The sequence below is a fragment of the Rhinolophus sinicus genome, chromosome 9 (assembly GCF_057876585.1).
Source record: "Rhinolophus sinicus isolate RSI-liver-muscle chromosome 9, RSI-T2T, whole genome shotgun sequence".
NCBI classification, from domain to species: Eukaryota; Metazoa; Chordata; class Mammalia; order Chiroptera; family Rhinolophidae; genus Rhinolophus; species Rhinolophus sinicus.
The window spans coordinates 21,265,435-21,282,805 of record NC_142509.1 but is presented as its reverse complement, the minus strand read 5'-3'; the positions used below and the strand labels follow the sequence as shown (position 1 = coordinate 21,282,805).

The 17,371-nt window shown below is 46.4% G+C and overlaps 1 protein-coding gene across 5 annotated transcripts in view; it reads left to right on the top strand.

The window, feature by feature from the left end:
- OSBP2 (oxysterol binding protein 2) overlaps positions 1–17,371 on the top strand; it is a 161,851-nt gene that overhangs the window by 69,903 nt on the left and 74,577 nt on the right. The window contains exon 1 of one of the 5 annotated variants that reach the window (XM_074321898.2): positions 6,891–7,613. The exons of the other annotated variants lie outside the window; for them this stretch is intronic. The gene's annotated coding sequence lies outside the window, so the exon portion shown is untranslated. Of the gene's footprint in view, positions 1–6,890; positions 7,614–17,371 lie in introns of those variants that run through there. 5 annotated transcript variants of the gene reach the window in all.

The window sequence follows — 17,371 nt, the reverse complement described above, 5'->3', positions numbered from 1 at the left end:
CTTTACACCTAAGGGAACTGGAAAAAGAACAGCAAATTAAGCCCAAAGTGAGTACAAGGAAGGAAATAATAAAGATCAGAGCAGAAATAAACAAAATAGAGACTAAAATAGCAATACAAAAGTTCAATGAAACCAAGAGCTGGTTTTGTGAAAATATAAAATTGACAAACTTTTAACCAGCCTCGTCAAGAAAAAAAGAGAAAGGACCCAAATAAATAAAATCAGAAATGAAAGAGGAGAAATGACAACTGACCACAGAAATGAAAAAAAAAAAAAGAAAAAAAAAAAAAGAAAATACTATGAGCAACTATACACCAACAAATTAGACAATCTGGAAGAAATGGATAAATTCCTAGAAGCATACACTCTTCCAAGGATGAATCACGAGGAAACAGAAAATCTGAACAGACTAATTACTACCAATGAAATCAAATCAGTAATCAACAAGCTCCCAACAAACAAGTCTTGGACCAGATGGCTTCACAGGTGAGTTTTACCAAACATTCAAAAAAGAATTAACACCTATTGTTCTCAAACTAGTCCACAAAATTTAAGAGATGGGAAGTCTCCCAAACTTCTTTTATGAGGCCACCATCACCATGATTCCAAAACCAGACAAAGACATTACCAAAAAAGAAAACTATAAGCCGATATTTAATGAACATAGATGCAAAAATGCTCAACAAAATATTAGCAAACCAAATTTAGTAATACATTTAAAAGATCATACACTATGATCAAGTGGGATTCATTCCTGGTATGCAAGGTTGGTTTAATATTTGCAAATCAATTAACGTGATACACCACATAAACAAAATGAAAAATAAAAATCATATGGTCATATCAATAGATGCAGAAAAAGAATTTGAAAAAATCCAGCATCATTTATGATAAAAACTCTCAGCAAAGTGGGACTAGAGGGAACATATCTCAACAGAATAAAGGCCATATATGACAAAACCTCAGCTAATATCATATTCAATGAGGAAAAGCTAAAAGCATTCTCCTTAAGATCAGGAACAAGACAGGGATGCCCACTTTCACCATTTTTATTCAACATAGTAATGGAAGTCCTAGCCATAGCAATCAGACAAGAAAAAGAAATAAAAGGCATCCAAATGTGAAAGAAGAAATAAAACTGTCATTATTTACAAATGACATGATATTATATATAGAGAACCCCAAAGATTCCACCAAAACCTTTTAGAACTAATAAATGAATTCAGTAAAGTAGCAGGATACAAAATTAATATTCAGAAATAGGTTGCATTTTTATACAACAACAAACTATCAGAACTAGAAATTAAGAAAACAATCTCATTTACAATAGCATCAAATAAAATACTTAGGAATAAGTTTAACCAAGGAAGTAAAAGACCTGAACTCAGAAAATTATAAGACATTGAAGAGAGAAATTTGAAGAGGGAAATTAAAGAAGATACAAATAAATGGAAACACATACCATGCTCATGGATAGGAAGAATTAATATAATTAAAATATCCATACTACCCAAAACAATCTATAGATTCAAGGCAATCCCTATTGACACTGAGCTTTTTGAATCTGTGGACTAATGTCTTGCACCAGCTTTGGGAAAATCCTCAGCCATTATTTCCTCCATGACCGCTTCCTAACCTATTCTCTCTTTTCTTTCCCTCTTGTTGGACTCGAATTAAACATATATTAGACCTTTTGACTAGCTCCCACACGTCTTTTATACTCTGTTCTGTCTTTTCCATCTTTTTTCTCTCTGGATAGTTTTATAACCAAGCTTTGAGTTCATTAATCCTGCTTTCTGCTTTACCCAATCTTCTGTGAAACCTATTCAATGAACTCTTAATTTCAGATATTGTATTTTTAAATCCTATAATAGAATGTCCATTTGACTATTTTTGTAGATTTACAATTCTGTTGAATGCTCCATCTATAGATCCATTTTGTCATTTTTTTCTTTTTTTTAAACTTATTAATCATAGTTATTTTGAAGTTAGCTTCTTGCCAGTAGGTGCTTACATGCTAGATATGCTAAGTGGCTCTTATAACTGGCTCTTGACATTTCAGCCATCTGAATTTTTGAAAGTTTACATTTCTCTTCTGTAGTATTTCTACTTTTAATGCCCAGAAGTGAAATTGCTTGACTGCATGATAATTCTACTTTTAATTTTTTTTTAGAAACTGCCATACTGTTTTGCATAGCAGCTGCACCATTTTATATTTCCACCAACAGTGCACGGGGGTCCCAATTTCTCCACATTCTCATCAACACTTATTTTATGTTTTGTTTTGTTTTTTAAATAGTTGCCATGGTCTTGATTTACATTTCTCTAATTAGTAAGATGTTGAACATCTTTTCATGTGTTTATTGCCCATTTGTATATCTTCTTTGGAGAACTGTCAGTTCAAGAACTTTGCCCATTTTTAGATCAGGTTTTGCATTGTTGAGTTTTAAATACATTTAGATACATGTTGAGTTATTGATACATTCTGGTTATTAATTCCTTGTCAGATACATGATTTGCAAACATTTCCTCCCAATCTGAAGACTGCCTTTTTACTCTGATAGTATCCTTTCATGCTCAAAGGTTTTTAATTTCATTAAGTCCAATTTGTCTAGTTTTTTCTTTTGTTGCCTATGCCTTTGGTGTCATATCTAAGGAATCATCACCAAATCCCATGTTGTGGAGCTTTTGTCCCATGTTTTCTTCTAAGAGTTTTTTTTTTAATTTATTGGGGTGACAATTGTTAGTAAAATTACATAGATTTCAGGTGTACAATTCTGTATTACATCATCTATAAATCCCATTGTGTGTTCACCACCCAGAGTCAGTTCTCCTTCCGTCACCATATATTTGATCCCCCTTACCCTCATCTCCCACCCCCCAACCCTCCTTATCCTCTGGTAACCACTAAACTATTGTCTGTGTCTCTGAGTTTTTGTTTCTCATTTGTTTGTCTTGTTCTTTTGTTGTTTTTGGTTTATATACCACATATCAGTGAAATCCTATGGTTCTCTGCTTTTTCTGTCTGACTTATTTTGCTTAGCATTATACTCTCAAGATCCATCCATGTTGTCACAAATGTTCCTATATCATCTTTTCTTACTGCCGAATAGTATTCCATTGTGTATATATACCACAACTTCTTTATCCATTCATCTATCGAAGGACATTTTAGTTGTTCCATGTCTTGGCCACCGTAAACAAAGCTGCAATGAACATTGGAGCACACGTATATTTATGTATAAATGTTTTCAGATTTTTTTGGGTAGAAACCCAGGAGAGGGATTCCTGGGTCATATGGTAATTCTATTCGTAATTTTTTGAGGAACCTCCACACTGCCTTCCATAATGGCTGCACCAGTCTGCATTCCCATGTTCTAAGAGTTTAATTGTGTTAGGTCTTACATTTAGGTCTTGGATCCATTTTGATTTAATTTTTGTATATGGTTTTAGGTAGGGTCCAACTTCAGTCTTTTAAATGTGGATATCCATTTTTCCGAACATTAGATGTTGAAAAGACTGTCCTTTCTCCACTGAATGGTCTTGGCACCCTTGTCAAAATACTTTTGACTATATGTGTTAGGACTTATTTCTGAAAAGCCTTTGGGTTTTTAGAGGTAAAAAAGACTGCAGGAATTAGTCCAATACCACCTTATTACAGGTAAGGAAACTGAGGCCCAAAGTGAGAAGGCGACTCGTCCTAGATTTCATAGCTAGTGTGTGACATCCCTGGTCTGACTTTATATCTATTGCTTTTAAAAGCTGCTTACTAGTCTGCTTTGTTCCTAGAGTAGTTATGCCAGTTACTACTTTGATGGAAGTGGCAAATACATTTTCTGTTAGGCAGAAAATGACTTATGGCTTACTCATCCCCTCACCACTGCTGTGGAGCAGTCCCTGGCAGCAGCTGTGTATCTGAGGCATTACTATGGTGAGAATAGGCCACTTAGCCTGTTCAGTGGGTTCTGATTTACCCTGTCATTTGGTTTGTAGAATTATTTGAAGGGACCTGAATATAGCCATGTTAATAACATACTGCAGAATACCTTCTCAGCCTTGTGTTTATCGTCCACTAGCAAGGAACTTGTTCTGTGGGTTCTCTGGCAGCCCAGAGCCTCTTTCTCCCCTGCCTGCCATCCCAACGTCAGCTTGGCAGGGTGTGGCCTGAGGGTGAGGAGAAAGAAAAAAGATGAATTAGATAAAATTCCAAAGCAGGTTTAAAATTATGCCATTCTTGGTATACCTGTTCTGAGTTTTCTCATTTAAGAACTATTGCGTGCCTCTCAATAGTACTTTGAACACTCTGCTGGGAATTGACAGGCCACAACAAAAACAGAAGACAAGTATTCTTGTGGGCTTTGTGGAGAGGAAGGTTGCCTGGGCATGGAGCAAGTAGGTAGCAGTGTAGATGGTTGGAATGATTGTCTGGTGCATGATACTGGCAGGCAGTGTTCTGGGGGCTCAAGGAAATGGAGGTGGAGACAAAGGACAAGGTGAGGAGCCCTGCCCCGGGAGGGTAACTTCTTTACAAGCACCCCACGGCCCCAGGCCCAGCAGTGGCCACTGTAGCACTTCATAGCACTCCTGGGGGATTGGCAAGGAACCTGGATTCCAGGTGACAGATGGTGGAGCAAAGGCTCAGAGTTGACAAGGGACAGTCAAGGCAGACTTGAGACATCATGGCAAGAGGTCAAAGCTGTCACTAGGGGAGCCTGGGAGATGGCTCGAGAGGGGATATCTACCTGGGACCCACAGGGTTAGGCTTGGAAGTGGAACCTTACTTGGTCAAGCAGGGTGATGGCATTTTAGGTTCACAACAGGGGAAGTTACAGGCTATACCAGGTTTCTTAGGAAAAATCGTGTGGCCAGAGGGGAGGCAGGGGCCCAGAGAGGAGGCTGCCATGGTGGACCAGGGAGCGAGGAGGAGGGCCAGGGCCAGGTCCCCAGGCAGGTCAGAAGGACAGAATGGGCTAAGGAAGCTCTGGGAAACCTGGGGCACCAGGTTGTGAGGGGGGAGGAGGGGACATGCTCGTGTTTTCAGGGCACAATAGAAGGAGAGAAGTGGCATCTGGGCTTGGAGGGCAGAAGGTGGGTTTGATGGGGATTTAACAGCAATATTGGTAGTAAAGGTGACATTCCAGGCAGGTCGGGGCAGGTTTACTTGTCATCAGCAGGTCAGCATTCGTAGTCTGCCCGCCAGGAGTACAGTGTGTAGTAAGGTCAAAGAGCCAGGCCGGAGCCCAGGGCCAGACACGAAGAGGGTCTGGGACAGAAGTGTCTTCCTGCCTTTGTGGATGAGAATCAATGGAATGTGTTCCAGTGTTTAGGCTTTTCCAGAACCTAGAAAATAACTGAAAAGTTATATCTTGCTATATGGCTTGGATTATTTCTGTTAATTCCAAATCCTGAATCTTTTGGGGTCTTTAGTGGTCTTAAATGTGGGCGCATCACATCAGTAGAAATTCTGGGCTTTGTGCTAGTAGTGTGTGTGTGTGTGTGTGTGTGTGTGTGTGTGTGTAGAAATGGGCTTCCCTGGGTCCCTCACTGGTCTCCTGGAAGGTGAGGAAGCAGACATGGTGATTGCTGAATGTCCCGTAAGTTAGACAATTAAAGGAATTAAATGGAAGGAATCTTTTGTCACAAAATCCTCAAGAAATTCTATTCCAAATAAGGAAATGCACAAAGAAAGACTTGAGACCCTACTTATGTGTCCACTTGGCAAATGTTGGGTGTTTGGAAGGTGATCGGGAACCCCATTCTTCCACCTGCTGCCTTGGACCATTGCAGCAGGAAGCCCACATACCTGGTGCTCCTGGCTCCTGACTTGTTTCTTGTCTTTGCATTTTGATGGTATGCTACAAAAAACAAGCAAACAAACAAAAAACAAAACAACAAAAACAACAACCCTCTTGGAAGTAATTTTCAAAGGAGGAAAAAATATTAAGTTAAAAGACTGTAGAAGTAGTGGTTTGTTTATTTTTTAAGGCACCACATGTGGATTGTGATTCTTTTTCCTTGATGTAAAAACTGAAGGAGCCTCTGTCCCCTTCCTGCCACGTGTCCTGAATTGCTACTGCCCACTCCTGTTCCCACCGGGCCCTTCCTGGATATTTCAGCTCTGCGCTCTGTGTAGCAGCCATGACCCATGAGTGTTTGAGCAGAGTGCCTCCTGCCTGCTCGGGCAGCATTTAGTAACCTCAGCTTGGACTCATTCCATTTGGTCGTCCCCCTTTCAACTGGGGACTCAACCAAATGGTAAAAGTGAAGATGTTTTTGGATGTGAATGAATGAGGCATTCAAGTTGTGGTTGCTTTAAAAAGAATTAGGCAGGAGTTGCCAGTTCGGTCCAGTGAAGGGGAGGGTCTCCTCATCTTGGACTTCAGAAAGGTCTAAGGGAGGCCATGAAGTGGCCAGGGCCTGGGGTGACCCGCCAGCCTGTGGTCTCCCCTCTCACCTGATGGATAGGCTGAGTTATCGCAGACTTGGAACCAGAGGGGGCCCCAGCCCACCCCACCCCAACCTCCCAGAGGAGAAACTGAAGCTCTCTGAGGGCAGAGGTGAGAATAGCCCATGTCACGTTTCTGGTCTGTGGCAGAAGCAAAGTCAGAGCCAGACCCCATCTCAGCCTGGACTTTCCTGACTGGAAGCGAGGAGAAGTGGGAGGGATTTGAACAGAAAGGAAAAACATGGAAGTGGTTCTGCATGATGTCACCAGGCTCCAGTAGTCCCATCTGTTAGTTGATTGGCACTCTGTCACTAAGGATGTGGGGGAGGGAATTGAATTTCAGGTGGGGATGGGACCCCAACAGCCCTCCTCCCCCTAGCTCCTGAGACAGACTCTAACTGGTTAACTGCTTGCAACCCCAGGGCATAGGACAGTGGAGAAATGAGGGCTTGGGCCAAGGGCCACCCAAGGGCCCCTCCCGCCCAGGGCCCAGGCGAAGGGCCAACCCTCTTTGGCCTTGATTGGGCCGCGATAGCGCCCTTAGTGCCGGGTCGGGTTCCGGGCCATGATCACGCATTTTAAGAGGCTGAGCTGTGCTTTCCGCTGCCCGCCGGCGTCCCGCCACGGATAGGTCGTCTTTGTCTAGCCCTCTGGGCGGGAAGAGTGCTCTGATCCCTGCTCGGGACCGGGCTGAAGGAGGCGCGTCTTGCCCTCCGGGGACTGGCAAGTGGCCGCTCGCGGCACGCTTTGCTCTTGGAGCGGGGTCTTGGGGGGCGGAGGAGGCCTCTTTGGGTGGGTGGGGAGCCGGCTGCAGGAATGAGGACGCGGCGCGCGGCACACCTGCCACGCTCAGGCTGACGGACCAGCGGGCGGAGGGGGGCGCACGGCTCCTCTCGGCTTGGCTGCGCTCCGAGCGCGCGGGCTGGCCGCTGTCCGCGGTGCTGAAGGGGCGGCCGCGGCGGGGAGGCGGGCCCCGGGCCGCGGGGCAGCATACACCCAATCCGGGGACCGCCCTTCTTCTCCCGGGCTTGGCGCGGCAGTGGCACCCGGCACTGCACCGAGATGGACTGAGAGCGCAACGGCGGGAAGGCGGCGGCGGCGGCAGCTGCAAGCGTCCCCACAGCCTCACGGCCGGACCCACTTCCATACCCGGGAGCCTGTCCCTGGGGTGAGTTGGGGCAGGAGGAGCCGGGTTGGGGCAGACCGGTCCTGGGAATGGGATCTCTTGGGCTTTTAAATGTTCCTTTCCTATTGTAAATTTCTTCCAGTCTTCATCTTGAGCATCCTACAGGGCTGAGGGCTCAGATCTTCGCTGTGGTACTTCCCCAATCCTGGGACAGAGGGCAGGTCTTAGCCAGAAGTCTAAGGACAGTCACACAGCATAGCCTCCTCCCCACCCGAGTTGCAGCCCACTGCATGGCCCTGGGAATATCTCTTTGCCTGGACTGGTGTCACAGGGGCAATACTTTCCCTTCTCTGTACAGGGGGCTGGCCCCAGGCAGTCCAGCCATTGGAATTCAGCCCAGACAGAGACCAGCCATCTTTTAGCAGGGAAGGCAGGCTTGAGCCCTCACTGGGGCTGCAAGCCAGTGGTAGAGCATTTTCCCTGCCTTCCTCCAGTCTCCTTAGGCACCTGAACTGCCATGACCATGGCTTCAGGAGCAAGGGTCACTTTAGTGCACTTGGCTGTTGTAAGTGAGCTGGACTCAGGTAGAGGAGCTCTTGAGTGGATAGTGGGAAGGCATTCCTTGCTTGTGTGTGTGTGTGTGTGTGTGTGTGTGTGTGCGTGCGTGTGTGTGTGTGTGTTTTCCTAGCACGCAAAGGGGATTTTAAACTCCGGTAGTGCCTGTCACAGGAAAAGCCCTTCTCCAGCCAGCTTGTGCCTCTGAGTAAGCAGTTTGGGGTCACGCTGGGCAACTACCCAGCCCGAGGAACCTTGGGCTTCCTAGGTCCTTAAAGCTTCCCCCCCTGCCTTGAGCCACCTGCTAAAGGGGGAGATGTGTTTAAACTTGATGGGTCACCTCTGCCTTCGATCCCACCAGCATTCGATTCCCATCTCCATCACCTGGCAAGGTCAGACAGATAGACCTCTTGACTCCTAGAACCTGACGGGCAGGCTGTTGGGGGGGCTTTCCTTCCTCGACAAGGGACTTTTGGTGTGTTGGGAGGTGAGGGGTTGCAAGGAAGAGGGGTGGAGGTGGAGAGACCACCCTCCAGAGCCCTGGAGAGGTATAGCTGGGCTAGAATCCAAGCTATGTGAGGTGCCTGTTCTAACCTGATGGATGTAAGTGAAGCTGCTGAATTTTGACAGGCTCATGCTGGAGGGTGGGGGTCTGTGTTTTCTGCCTGTCTAGCCTAAGCTGTGTGCGTCAGGAGTGGCTCTGATGGGCAGCTTCCTCAGCTCATCGGCCTGACAGTGCTGATGAAATGAAAGAGAGATGGAAAAGATGTGTGAGCTAATGTGCTGGGTTTAGGGTCAGTGTGAGCTGCAACGGTGCTGCAGTGCTGACGGAAATGCATGCCAAGAATGTGCTAGCAGTACTTGCCTAAAGCAGACCACTCGGTACCCAGGTACCATTTGTCTCTGGCCAGTGTTCTGTAGAGATGAAAGGTCATAAGGGGAAAGTATAATAACTATACCTCTGATATAGACTCGATTTATATGATCCTTGACCAGTTTTATTGTGGGAAAGAGAAGCATTTTGTTTTGGGTAAGTAAGTTTTTACCTACCATGTAAACACTTTGTGTTTTGGCCAAAGGAATAAATCTCTTTGGAGAGTAGTTGTCTGGAAGGATAACTGACTCATAACTGTACTTTGGCATGCTTACTGACTTGTTTCATTAAAATGTGAAGTCCAAAATGTATAATGGCAGGCCAGCCAAGCGGCAGGCCGTGACTTTTGTTTTGGGAAACAGTGTATTTGAGCTTTGCATGTTGTTTGTGAAAATACATTTACAGCTCAAAAGTTTATACCTAGATCAAGTTAGGATGGATACACATACACACACTACACACACACACACACACACACACAGGGTGATTTTTTTGGTACATACCGGGGGTGCCAAAAAAAGTATGCACATGACTTGTATTCATCTTTTGTTACCAGTATATATTGAGTATTACAATTTTAAAAACTGGTAACAGTTTTTTTCTTAAAATGTATATACATTTTTTTGGCACCGTGTGTGTGTGTGTGTGTGTGTGTGTGTGTGTGTGTGTGTGTGTTTAGCATGCTCCACATCTGTGATGCATCCAGGCTACCTACTTTTATTACTGTCTGAGCAACTTAAAGCCTCCTCAATAATTAAGACGGGATCGAGTTCTCCTGTGTAACTGAGGAAGATAACATTTGAGGATTGACTGAGTGATCCAGCTCAGTCCTAGATCCAGCTCACCGTCTCTGTTAAGAAGTCCTGCACTTGGTTGCCTCACATGCAAGCCTTCATCTATGCACAATTATAAAATGTGCATGAAAAATAGGAACAGAACCTTTCTGACTGGATTTCCCAAGGCCAAGGCAGAAAATAAAGATACAGTATAAATATTTAGCAAGAGAACAAATTTTATTTTGATGAAAACAATTGATCTTGGGTTGTTGGTAGAATAGTGTTAGGGAAGGTGGCAACAGCTGTGTTGTGTAAGGAAGTGAAAAGAGGCTCAGATTTGTAGATTGAAAGACATGGGTTCAAATTCTCATTTTCCTCTTTGTAACCGTCTTAGTCTCTCGGGGCCTCAGTTTTGTCGTTCGTAACATAGAGAAAGTAACATTTGCCTGCTATACAAATTAAGCACAGAATTGCAGTTGCCCAGTGTTCTCCTTAATACCTCTTGCTGTAGTCTTATCAGTACTGGTGTTTAGAGGAATATAGGCATGTTAAGACAAAAATCCTTGCACAGTCACGTTTATACAGCCATCAGGGCCGTGAAAGGACTCAGTAGTTTGCCTTGGGGTAGCCTGGTCCTGCTGCAAGTGTTATTCCCAAGGTGGGGACAGTTCTTGGGTCTGCTGTCATCCAGGGACCTTGGCTGGCCAGCAGTGGCGCTTGGGCAAAAGGACAAGGGGACTGTTCCCTCCAGAAGGAATGGAGCCGAAATGCCAAAGACCATGAGCGGCCTCTGTTCAGAGAAACCCTTCCAGGAAAGGATTTGTGGCAGCAGAGGTTCCGTTGCAGGGAGAGGCTGCCACTGTCCCTCCTGAGGTTCTCTTTCTGATACTGGGTTTTCCTCCAACAATGTGTGATTTCTGTTTATGGCCCACATGCCCGTGGTCATAGCAGCTAACACTGGGTTGTAGCTTACTTCAGGCCAGGCTTTCCTCTAGTAACTCAGTCCTCACTACAACCCTGTGAGATAAGAACCATTACCATCCCTGTGGCACAAATGAGGAAACTGAGGCTCAGAGGGGTTTAGATCACAGGTGCCCAAGGTCTGACTGCGGCAGCTGCCTCTCCCGCACGAGGAAAGAGAGCCTCACAGATGAGCCGATGGCATAGAAAGCAGCAAGCTTCCAATCCCATGCTCCATCCTCACACTGAGGTGACAGCACCCTCCCTTCCAGGCCTGTCAGATCATCCCATCCTTACCCAGGGATGGGGCTTGTGATCCAGCCACAGGGACAGCAGCCATAGCTGTAAGCAGAGCTGGAAGGTGGAAGGGCCCTTGCAAATGAATGAGGCTTACCTCTCAGTATAAGAACAGCCTGAGGCCCAGCGAGGGAATAATTCATCCATGGTGGTGGTGTGTGTGTGGGGTCGTTATTCTGTGCCCCCTCGGGCAAGAGCCCCTCCTATTGGACTGCTCCAGAAGTGCCTCTCTGAGGACCCTGAGGTGTTGCTTGAGGCGCTGTCAAAAAGGGCTTCCCCTAAATCCAATCCCAGATGCCTCCGAGGTGTGCAGCGCCCTCTGCCCCTGGCTCCCCTGCTGGGGAAGCAGCTCCATTTAGCCTCTGCAAGCACCTGGTTGCATTTGCAGACTGCATTGATTTCCATTTCCTGGGGTGATGAGGTCATTTAAAGGTTATTTAGTTGAGTTTTTAGTTCCCTCGGTTTGAGACCTTTCTCCAAAAATGCCTTTGCTAACAGCTTGGGAACCAGACATTGATATAAAAAGACATGCTTCTTGCCCATAAACTTGAATTATTTATGAACCGTGTGGATCTCGTATAGCTGCTCGGTACACATGCTCCACCTCGGTGGTTACTTAATGAGTGTCCCCAGGAGCTTGCGTTTTTAATTGAACGGCACGTCAGGAGGCTAACTAACCCTGTCTCCACTCCTGTCACTCCCGTAGGCCTGCCGCTCTCCCCAGGCTGCCTCCCTGGCCCCCATCCTCTGTTTCTCGCCTTGAAGCCCAGTCCCTGTGGGCCTCACCTCCTTACTTTCCTTGCCCCATGAGGCCATGCCCTGTCTGTTTTCCTACTTCATTTTCTCTGGATTTGGTCCTTTCCCTCAGGCCGTGCTGCCATAGCCCTGGTTCAGTTCCTCATGATCAGCTGACTTTTTGCAATATCCTTTGACCTCGGGTGGGCCCCTTTTAGACTTGCCCCTGTATGTCTCAGGCAGAATCATCTTTCAGGAGCACTGGTTCTGCGTTTGTCATTGCTCTCCTGACAACCTTCCCTGGCCCCCTGCCCTCCAGCCTGAGGGCAGATGCCTCAGCCCGGCCTGGAAAGCCTCTCTGCAGGCTGGCCCAGCTCCCTGCACTGCGAAACACAGAGGCAAGGCCTCATGCAGACTGGCTCTTCCTCCTCTCCCATGCAGCGGCCCTCCTTCTGTCCGGACGTGACCCTTCCCTCTCCCACATCCTCCAGACCCAGCTGCAGAACTGCCTCCTCCAAACTGACTTCCTCCTCGGACTCCCCCCAGCCCCCCACACCACCTGGACCCAGAGCGCACTGGCTCAGTCGTTCATTCACAGGGATCAGCTGAGCCTTTGCTGCAGGTCAGGTTCAGTGCTGGGTATCAGTAACGCCAGTGAGTGTTATGGGTCCTATTGTGTCTCCCCAAAAGATATGCTGTAGTCCTAATACCCATACCTGTGAATGTACCTTTATTTGGAAATAGGGTCTTTGCAGATGTAATCAAGTTAAGATGAGGTCGAGAGGATGGTCCCTAATACAATACAACTGGTGTCCTTATAAGAAGCGGGCGCTCGGACACACACACAGACGAGAAGGTCATGTGAAGATGCAGATATACAGGGGAGGGCCATGGAAAGATGGAAGCAGGGATTAGAGGTATGCTGCCACAAGCCAGAGAGCACCTGGGGCCACCAGAAGCTGGAAGAATCAAGAAAGGATCCTTTCCTACAGCTTTTGTGGGGAGCACGCCCCTACCAACACCTCGATTGTGAACTTCTAGCCTCCAGAATTGTGAGAGAATAAACTTCTGTTGTTTGAAGCCACCCAGTTTGTGGCAGCCCTAGGAAACTAATACCGTGGCTACGACCCAGTCCTGGCCCTCGACGTGCTGACCACTTGCAGGGAGATGGACAAGATCTTTACGAATCAGTGTAATGAGTGTAACAAGGGATGTGCAAGGCTTTGATGAGACCTCTGAGGAAGGTCCCTCCTCCGAGTAGCCTTCCATCCGCTCTCTGAGGTGGCAGCTGTCAAGTAAGGCTCCCCTGGGGAGGGAAGGTCCATACCCCATTGTCAAGACAGGACAGGAGCCAGCCAAGGGAAAGAAAGGCAGGATCCCAGGCCAGGTGAGAAAGGGCGTGGGAGGGAGGAGCAGTGGGTGGAGATGAAGAATAGGGAGTGGGCAGTTACTGAGGCCCACAGGCTCAGCTCTTGGTGGCCTGTGGTTTGCCAAGGAGTTTGAACTTGAACTTGCTGCTGTGGGTATCAGGGAACCATGGAAAGGAAATAACAGGGAGCAGATGGTAGTTTCAGTAAATTGTCCTATGGTGGCATGAAGGATGGATCAGAAGGGATAAAAGTAGAAGCTAAGACCTTTGAAATGAGCTAGGGGATGGTTCGTCCCCAGGTGGAAAAGAGGGTGTGGATTTGCAAACTATTTTGAACTTAATGTCATCAGGACTTAGGGACTCATTGCATGCAGGGGCCCAAGGAGAGGGAGAAACCACAGGAGCTGACCCTCAGGTCAGCTGGTGCCTGAAGGCAGAATTGTCTTGAGAGGGAAAGGTTGCCCTGAGGGAGCAGAGGGGCGATGCTGGGCTCAGTTGGGCTCAGTGTGGGGGACATCCAGGTGGCCGTGGAGATCTGGAGCTTGGAGAAGAGGACTATACTGATGGCACAGATGGGGAAACACCAGGAGGGAGACAGGACAATGAGCCGTGGACATGGATGCCATCCCCATGAGCCCAGATTGACATGGCGGTGAGCACTGCCTCCTGCCTGGCAGTGAGGACAGAGGATGTTGGAAGACAATGGTTGCGTGGCAACAGGACTGGGAAGTAGGGGGCTTCAAAGAGGGGCAGTTGGTGTGACTCAAGCCTGCGTAGTAAAGGCCCGAAGGAGGGCATCAGACAGGGCTTGTGCATTCAGGGATGGCTCTTCTGAGCAACAGCACATCTGTAACTTCTTGCCTTCCCTGTCTTCTGTCTACACTTGCCTACAACATCCCCTCTCCTTTTCTGGAACCTCTCCGGACGCCTCTCTGGACCATGCAGCCCAGAACAGGCCTGGTGAGGTGAACGCAGGTGGATGACTGGACGCCCACATTGTGGCCTCTCCTGGGCCTCATCCCTGAGCCACGGCCTTACTCTCAAGATCACTGGTGTCCGTGGCCGTGAGCATCTGCCAGCAGCCTGGTGGCTGAGGGTGGGGTGAGGCTGCAGCTTGGCCGGATGACAGGGGCCTGAGCCTCCTGCCCCCCACACGTGGTTGCAGCTGTATCCATTCTTTGCAGGGCCCGTCACCATGGACGGCTCTGCTCCTCTGCCTCATGGGGATTGTGCCACGGGTGCGCCAAATGATCCAGCCCCTCTCTGATTGCTGCCTGCCAGGTTGGTCTGTGTGCACTGATGTGGTGGCTTCTCTGATGTGACTTCTGGGCCTCCTGCCTCCAAACTCACCCAGTATGCACCTCCCTTCATGCCTGACCTTCTACCATTAGAGAGTCTTTTGTAGGGTCTCAGATGTTTCAACGGAAGCAGGAGTTGATTCTGGCACTTTCTTTCCAATTGTGATTTGTTGAGAGGTTACTTTAGTTAAGAAACAGAAGATTGTAAAACATTTAAATGACTCTAAAATATATAACATAAAATGTAGTCATCTTTCATCACCTCCCTCCATTCACTCCCCTCCCAAGAGACACACACACCCGTTTGTCAACAGCGGTACTTTCCCAGATCTCTCCCCACGCATTTACAAAGCCATGTAAGTACACACACCCCCATGCACACACACTTATATATATATAAATGAGGTCAAATCGTACATATTGATAAGCAGCTTGCTTTTTCCCTTATCAATGTAGTTTGGAGATCTTTACATGTCAGTACAAATAGACCCCTCTCATTTTAAAAATAACTACTACATAGATTTTTGTAGTGTATCATCATTCATTTAATCGTTCCCCTATTGATGGACAGTTAGGTTCTTTGTATTTTTTATTATTTCAGACAGTGCTCTAGTGAAGCTTCTTCAATATGCATCTTTGAGCATGTGTGTAGCTTTCCCACAGCGTGGATGCCTAGGTGTGGAATTGCTAGGTCACAAGGCCATGCCCATGATAAATATCAACAGGCACTATCAAATTTTCAGCTAAAAGAACGCATAAATTTATACTTCCCAACAGTGTGGATTGTCAACAGAGACTACCCCATCATTCTTTTTACTCTTTGTTAACTCTGATGGGTGAATGGAAAGGCATTTCCTTGCTCTGTTTTTCATTTCTCTTGTTGCCAATGAGACTGAGTATACTTCTCTCTGTTTATTGACCAATCATATGCATTTTGTGACTCATATATTTATACCCATTGCCATTTTACTGTTTAGATATTTGTATTTTTTATTTTGATTTGTAGGAGCTCATTCTAAGTTATGGTTATTGTTCCTTTGTCAGTTATATATTTTGTAAGTATTTTCCCTTTGTTGCTTATCTTTTGATTCTGTTTATGGTGGCTGTGGTGGTATGGAATTTCTACACATTTATGTTGTAAAATCTATCAGTCAGAGGTTTGTTTTTGAGTAGTGGGGAAAAATGGAGTTCGGAGGCGTAAAATACTGCGTTCTTGACCTTCCTCTGTCCTGTGCTTGCTCTTTGACTTTGAACAAAACCCCCTAACTTCACTGAACTTCAATTTTGCCAGATATATCAGTCCATCCTACTCAACCTCACCCCAACTGCCACGGGAATCACAGGAGAAGCTTTGACAAAGCCTCATAGCCGTTCTGAACTTCACAGTTACATGGATTCATTGATGGACATTGAGATCCATTGTTCCAGCACAGAGCTTGTCTGGGACAGTGCTTTTCGGGTGTTCAGTGCCCTGTCTCTGATATGGTTCACTTTTCCCAGGTGTTTTTTGAGTGCATGCCCGTGCGGGGGATGTTATATCATGGCTCTGCGAAGGGAAGTGTATTAGTTTGCTTAAGCTGCTATACAAAATACCACAGACTGGATGGTCTTAACCATCGAAGTATATTTTCTCACACTTCTGGAGGCTAGAAGTCCAAGATCAAGGTGTCAGCAGCTTTGGATTCTTCTGAGGCCTCTCTCCGTGGTGTGTTGACGGCCGCCTTCTCACTGTCTCCTCAATCTGTGCCCTAATCTCCTCTTCTTATAAGGACGCCAGTCATATTGGATTAGGGCCCACCTATATGAGCTCATTTTACCTTAATCACCTCTGAAAAGGCCGCGTCTCCAAATACACTCACATTCTGAGGTACTGCAGGTTTGGACTTCAACATATGAATTTTGGAGCCGTAGTTCAGCTTGTAAGAGGGAGGCAGCACCGTGTCTGGATGCGAATCAGGGAAGGGAGGCTCAGAGAGGCTCCTGCGCTTGTTTCAAGCCACCCAGCAATTAGGTTACAGATCGAAACTCAGGCCCGTTGGAGATGTGACCCAACAGCCTGTGTCCCCGCCATCCTGAGGCCTTGTGACTCACATCCCTTGAGCAAGACACCTACTCCCAGCTGACTCTTCTGAACCTCCTTTGTCCCCTTGGGAAAAGGTTTCAAACAATAATTCGGTGGATTGAATGTACCTTGTTCAGTTGTTGGCATTGTGGGCAAGACTTCACAGTAACAGAGAGTTTTGGAATACAGGAAACTTCCCCGATAATCCCACACCTTGACAAAACTGTTTTTGACGTTTGCACGTTACCTTCCCTTCCCCCCTCTGCAGATACACTTGCATTTCTCATCTTTGGCATCATATTAAACACGGCACTTCATGCCCTGCCTTTTTCACCCCACAGTCTAGCTAACAGTTTCCCTGTCTTTATAATGATAGTTTTAATGGCTGCATAATAGTCCGCTGGCTCAATGTCCTCTATTGTGTTGACTCATCCTCCAATTGTTGAGCATTTGAGTCTCCCATTTGTGCTATTCTTATAGATAATGGTGCAATGAATGTCTTCGTACTGAAAGGTCTTTGCTTCTCTTGAATTATTTTCTGAGGGAAAATTCTCAGGAGTCGGGCTGCTGAGTTAAGAGCAGCAACGGCACTGGGGTACCTTGATGGGCCATACTATCTCTTTATGGAGTGAGCATACGATACTCCATGCCACCCACAAGGAGTGAACATGCGTGCTTCACTGTTCTCTCACTGGCATTAGGTGTGAATACCTTGTTGACCATTTTAACGTACTTAAGAGGGGACCTACCTCAAGGCAGCTTTCACTTGTGCTTCTTTAATAACCAAAAAACCATGGAGGAATATTCTGCAATACATTTGTATTTCCAATTTTTTTGTTGTCACTTTCTTTAAAAAAAAAAAAAAAAAAAGCGG